General features: G+C 33.0%; 1 non-coding gene across 1 annotated transcript; it reads right to left on the bottom strand.

Annotated features, from left to right (window-relative positions):
- Window positions 1-337: 337 nt before the first annotated feature.
- On the bottom strand, window positions 338-486 carry LOC135275019 (small nucleolar RNA SNORA57). The gene has a single exon (XR_010342742.1). It is a non-coding gene; the product is annotated as a small nucleolar RNA SNORA57 (small nucleolar RNA).
- Between the last annotated feature and the right edge of the window lie 6492 nt (window positions 487-6978).

Below are 6978 nucleotides of genomic sequence, written 5' to 3' on the forward strand. Positions count from 1 at the left end.
CATTTATTTCCTTTACATTAATTTGGATTCTTTATCCATTTTTTAAATCTTGGCCCAGTATATTTACATTCTGCTCACCTACTAACCACTGCATCTTCCATGGAAAAATATGATACCCTGTTGATCCGACCGGTTACACATTCTGTCTTATGCATATGAATCACTCCTTAACTGTTGGAAAAATCTAATATCCTAATAATCGACTCCAGATATCCTATATACAGTGATTAGAGGCTGTTATATAGAGTAAATCATCATTTTATTCTCCATGATATAAAATCCAGTTCTACTTTGGTACAATTTTTTTTTCTTTTCTTTTTTTTCATTCATTCTTTCCCTGTGTCTTGGCGCTTAAGGATAGAACCAGAGGATGGGAAGCCACCGGTACTGAAGACATGATGCCGAGGGGGGCAGAGCCCTTTCTCTCTTCCTCTGTACATTACAGGGAGTGGGACCACAAGCCCGGTCCCTGCCAAGAAAAGGAGGGTTGGTACAATTTTTAACAGCCTCTAATCATTGTATACGTCTTTTTTAGTTTGTTAAACAATTCTCTTAAAAAAAATTAGAGCAGAGAGTACAGAGTTTTTTCACACTTCTCCCTCAAACATGCCTGTGTGCACACATACACACACATGTTTCTGCTATTAATATCTTCAGATTATGACAAAATACTGATGCATTATTGCTAATAAAAATGCATAGTTTACATTGAAGTTCGCACTCTTGTGAAATGGTTCTATGGTTTTAACAAGTGCACAATGTTGTATATCCATAATTTTAGTATTATACAGAATAGTTTCACCACCCAGATATCCCCTGTGCTTTATGCAGTCTTCCTACCCCCACTTTTTTCAGACCCCTGGAATCCACTGATACTTTCTTCATTGCCATAATTTTGTCTTTTCCATGATGTCACACACTTAATACAGTATGTAGCCTTTCAAACTGGCTTCTTTCACTAGCAATGTGAATTTATGTTTCCTTCATATTTTGGGGGGGTGATAGCTCTTTTGTTTTTTTTATTACTGAGTAATATTTCATTGTCTGACTGTAGCACAATGTGTTTATCCATTCACTCATTGAAAGTTATATTTGTTGTTTCTAATTTTTGGCTATTACAGATAAATCTGCTATAAATATTAAAGCGAACATTTTCTTGTGGACATATGTTTTAAAATCAATTGAGTAAATGCCAAGCAGATTGATTGCTGTATTGCATGGTAAGACTATGCTTATTTTTAAAGACATTTCTTACCAAATATTCCAAATTGTCTGCACCATTTTACATACCCACTAGAAAGGAATTAGAGCTCCTGTTGGTCTGCATATTTCCCTACAATTGGCATTGTCAATTTTCTGTCTTTAATTTTAGGCTTCTTAGAGATGTTTAGTAACATCTGATTTGTGCATTAACTTGTAATTTCCTAGTAACACATGTTGTTGAACTTTTAAAAATATATATTCATTTGTCATGTGAACGTCTTCTTTGGTAAAGAGTCTGTTCAGATTTTTTTCCCATTTTTTATTGGGTTGTTTGTGTTTTATGATTAAATTTCAAGAAAATTTTGTATATTTAAAAATAAGTATTTTTCAGCATGTGTTTCACAAACATTTCCTCCATATCTACATTGTCTTAACTGTCTTTAACAGAGCATAAATGTTTAATTTTAATAATTTTAATAAAAGTTCAACTGATCATTTTTACCTTTTATGGATGATGCCTATAGTATCGTATCTAAAACGTTATAAACAGAAATCTGAGATTTTCTACTATGTAATCTTTTGTAAATCTATATCAAGTTTGCAGTTTTACATTTAGACCTGTGATTTGCTTTCAGTTAAGTTTTGTGAAAGTTGTGTGATCTGAGTCTAAATATTTTTTTCTTTTTTCTTTTTGCATATGGATGCTTAGTTTGTTCCAGCACTTTATTCAAAGAACTATCCTTTCTTCATTGACTTGCCTTTGCTCCGTTGCAAGATCAGTTGACTGTATTTGTGTGCATCCATTTTTGGCTCTATTCCCTTCTATTAGTCTACTTTTCTACTATTTTGCTAAGATTCTGCAGTCTTGGTTATTATATGTTTATACGGCAGCAATATATTAAGTCTTTAAGTTGAATAGTTTTGGTCTTTGGAGTTCTTTGTTATTGTATTGGTTATTTTGGGTCTTTTGTCTTTCTATGAAAACTTTAGAATCAGTTTATCAATGTTTACAAAGTAACTTGCAAAGATTTAAAATCAGATTGCAATGAATATACAGATCAAATTAGGAGAAACTGACATTTCAACAATATTGAGTCTGCTTATACATGAGCATGACATGTTTCTCCATTTATTTATTTCATCATTTATTTATTCAGTTTTTCATTTTTCTCATATAGATCATATATATATATCTTGTTAGAATTACCTACATATTTCACTCTTTGTTGGTGATAATTTAAATTATGTGTTTTAACTTTGATATCTGTATTAGTCCATTTTCATGCTGCTGATAAAGACATATCCAAGACTGGGTAATTTATAAAGAAAAAGAGGTGTAATGGACTCACAGTTCCACGTGGCTGTGGTGGTGTCACAGTCAAGGTGGAAGGCAAAAGGAATGTCTGACATGGCAGCAGGCAGAGAGAAAATGAGAGCCAAGGGAAAGGGGAAACCCCTAATAAAAACATCAGATCTTGTGAGACTTACTACCATGACTGTATGGGAGAAACTGCCCCATGATTCAGTTATCTCCCACTGGGTCTCTCCACAACATGTGGGAATTATGGGAGCTACAGTTAAACATGAGATTTGAGATTTGGGTGGGGATACAGCCAAACCATATCAATATCTAATCTTCAATTCTTATATATAGGAAAACAACTTTATTTTTTATATCAACCTTGTGTTATGGAATCTTGCTATAAACTCTCATTAGTGCCATACTTGTCATTGCTTTTGTTTGTGATTTATTGGGAATTTCTACATAGGTAAACTTATCTATGAACACTGGCAGTTTTATATTTTTTTATTTCCCAATATGTATAACTTTTATTTTCTTTGTCTCATCACATTAGCTAGAATTTCCAGAAGGCCATTGAATGGAATGGTTAGAGAGAACATCCTTTTTGCTCCCATTCTCAAGGGAAGGGCACCTAGTTTCTAACCATTAAGCATGACCGTAGCAGTAGTTTTGTTTTGTTTTGTTTTTGTAGATGTTTATAATCAAGTATTAGAAGTTCTCTATATTCCTAATTGGCTGAGGATTGCTTTTCTTATAAATGGGCTTAGAGTTTGTTAATTGCTATTTCTGTGTTGATATTATCATATTTTTTTCTTATAGCTTGCTGATATGATTGATAACATTAATTGATTTTTGACTGATGCAATAGCTTTGCATACATGGAGTATATCCTGCTTGGTTGTAGTGTATGATCATTTTTATACATTGCTGGATTCTATTTGCAAATGTTTTTAAGAATTGTTGCATCTATGTTAATGAGAAATGTTGCTCTGTAATTTTCCATTTCTGTAATGTCTTTGTCTGGTTTGGGCATTGGGCTGATGCTATCTTCATAGAATCAGTAACAATATGTTACCTCTCTTTTTATTTTCTGATAAGTGTGAAGATAATTGGGATGATTTATTTTATTTTATTTTAGAGACGAGGTCTTGCTATGTTGTCTTGAAATCCTTGAAATCCAGCCTTGTCTTGAAATCCTGAGTTCAAGGGATCCTCCTACCCTGGCCTTCTGAAGTGCTGGGATTACAGGTATGAGCCACCACACCAGGCAGAATGATTTATTTTTAAATGCTTGTTCAAATTCACAAGTAAAATTATTTAGGTCTGGAGCTCTATTTTGTACAAGTTTAGTATTAATTGATTTGATTTAATGAATAGATACATTCTTATTCAGATTATCTATCATTCTGTGTATTTATCCTTTGTAAGATTATGTATCTTTGTATGAGTTTTGGTACTTTGTGTCTTGCAAAATGTCAGTCTCTTTTAGTTATGAAGTATAAGGGCATAAAATTGTTCATAATATTCTTCATTGTGCTTTTTTTGTCATTGTATCAAAATGCTGATTGCTTTTTAAATTGTGATATTAGTAATTTGTGCTTTTTTTCACTTGGTTAGCAAAGTTATGTCAAAATTTTTTCTCTTTTCTAGTAATCAGCTTTTTGTTTTGTTGACTCATCTATGGATCTCTTTTCAAATTCATTGATTACTACTGCAATATTTATTTATTTTCTTCTGCTGGCTGTAGACTTATATTCCTGTTCTTTCTCTTGTTAATGTAGAAGCTTAGATTATTTATTTTAGATCTTTTATTTTATACATGCATTTAATGCTATAATTTTTCTTCTCAGTATTGGTTTAACTGCATCCCACAAATTTTGACAAGTTGCATTTTTATCTTCATTTAGTTCAAAATTTTGTTTTTGTTTTTTCTTTAATAGTTTCATCTTTTATTTTAGATTCAAGGGGTACATATGCAAATATGTTACATGGTATGTTGCATAATGCTAAGGTTTGGGGTACAGATATCACCACCCAGGTAGTGACTATAACACTCAAAATGTAGTTTTACAACCCAGTGATCTCCTCCTTACTTATCTCCACTAGTAGTCCTCAGTGTCTGTTATTATGTCTATGCATACTCAGACTTTAGCTCCCACGTATAAGTAAGGACAGGAAATATTTGGTTATCTGTGGTGTGTTAATTCACTTAGAATAATGGCCTCCAGCTGCATCTGTATTCCTGCAAAGAACATTATTATTTTTTCTTTTTTAATGGCTAAATAGTATTACATTGTCTATATTTACCACACCAATCCATGTTTAATAGGCACCCGTGTTAATTCCATATTATGTTATTTTAAAGAACGCTGAGATGAACATAAGAGAGAATGTATCTTTTCCACAGAAAGAATTATATTTCTCTGGGAATGAAATTGGTGGGTCAAATGATAGCCCTTTTTAAAATTCTTTTGAGAACTCTTCAAACTGACTTCCACAGTGGATGGACTAATTTACATTTCCACCAACGGTGTATATGCATTCCTTTTTCTCTGCAACCTTGCCAGCAGATTATTTTTCATCTTTTTAAAAATATTTTTGTCTGTTTTTTTTGACTTTTTAACAATAGCCATTCTGACTGGTGTTAGATGACATCTCATTGTGGTTTTGATTTGTATTTCTCTGATGATTAGTTATGCTGAACTGCTGAACATTTTTTTATATATTTGGTGAGGACTTTTTTGGTTAGCCATTTATATGTCTTCCTGATGGAAGTTTCTGTTGATGTCATTTACTCATTTTTTAACTTGGTTGTTTCTTGCATGCTGAATTAAGTTTCTTAGATTCTGAGTATTAGACCTTTCTTGAATTCATAGTTTGTGAATATGTTCTCCAAATCTGTAGGTTGTCTGTTTACTCTATTGATGGCTTCTTTTGCTGTGCAGAAGCTTCTCAATTTTTGGTTTTGCTGTAATTGCTTTTGAAGACTTATCCAAAAATTATTTGCTGAGGCCAATGTTAAGAAGGATGCTGTCTAAGTTTTCTTATAGGATTTTTTTAGTTTGATGTCTTATATTTAAACCTTGAATTCTTATTGAGTTAATTTTTGTATAAAGTGAAAGCTAGGGGTCCGGTTTCATTCTTCTACACATGGCTGGCCAACTATTCCTAGGGAGCCATTTGAATAGGGAGTTCTTTTCCCATTGCTTTATTTTGTCAGTTTTGTCGAAAATCAGAGAGTTTTAAGTGCATGTTAGTCTGTTTTCACATTGCTATAATTGATTCAGTTCTGTAGGCTGTACAGAAAGTAAGGATGGGGAGGCCTCAGCAAACTTACAATCATGGCACACTATGAAGAGGGAGGAGACACGCCTTACATGGCTGGAACAGGAGAGAGACGTAATTGCTTGGGATAGGCCTTTCAGTACTTTGTTGACTATCAGTTGTGAGAGTGGGCATCCCTACCTTGTTCCAGTTCTCAAGCGGAATGGTTCCAGAATTTGCCCGTTCAGTGTGATGTTGGTTGTGGGTTTGTCATAGATGGCCTTTATTATTTTTATGTATATTCTTCTGATGCCTAGTCTGTTGAAGGTTTTTATCATGAAGGGATAGCAGATTTATTAAAACCTTTTTCTTTGTCGATTGAGATGTTCATATTGTTTTTGCTTTTAATTCTGTTTATGGAGTAAATCACATTTAGTGATTTACATATATTGAACCAGCCTTGCATCCTAGGAATAAAAGCTACTTACTTGATCATGGTGTACTAACTTTCTGATATGCTGCTACAGTCAGTGTGATATTCACTGATGAGTTTTATGTCTATGTTTATCAGGATTATTTGCCTAAAGTTTCATTTTTTCATTATGTTTCTGTGAGATTTTGATATCAGGCTGACACTGGCTTCATAGAATGAGTTAGAGAGCAGTCCCTCCTCCTTGAATTTGTGGAGTAGTTTCAGTAAGATTAGTACTCATTCTTTGTATATTGGTAGAAATTGATTGTGAATTTATCTGGCTCAGGGATTTTTTGTGGTTGGTAAGTTTTTTTAAATTACCAATTCAATTTTGGAACTTATTAGTCTATCCAGGTTTTTACTTTCTTCTTGATTTAATCCTGAGAGGATGTTTGTGTCCAAGAATTTATATATTTCCTCTAGATTTTCTAACTTCTTTGCATAGAGTTTTTCATAATAGTCTCTTAGGGTCCTTTGTATTTGGTGGACTGATTATAATGTCATCTTTGTCTTTTCTGATTGTACTTACTTGGATCTTCTCTTTTTCTTTTTCTTTGTTAGCTAGAGGTTTATCAATCTTGTTTAATCTTTTGAACACCCAACTCTTGGTTTTGTTGATCTTTTTTATGGATTTTTACATCACAATTTTCTTCAGTTCTCATCTAATTTTAGTTGTTTCTTTCCTTCTGCTAGCTTTGGGGTGTTGTTTCTTTTTTTGTAGTTCCTCTAGGTGCAG

This window comes from Aotus nancymaae, unplaced genomic scaffold (genome assembly GCF_030222135.1).
Source record: "Aotus nancymaae isolate 86718 unplaced genomic scaffold, 86718_ANA_hifiasm-v0.15.2.pri h1tg000014l, whole genome shotgun sequence".
Lineage (NCBI taxonomy): Eukaryota > Metazoa > Chordata > Mammalia > Primates > Aotidae > Aotus > Aotus nancymaae.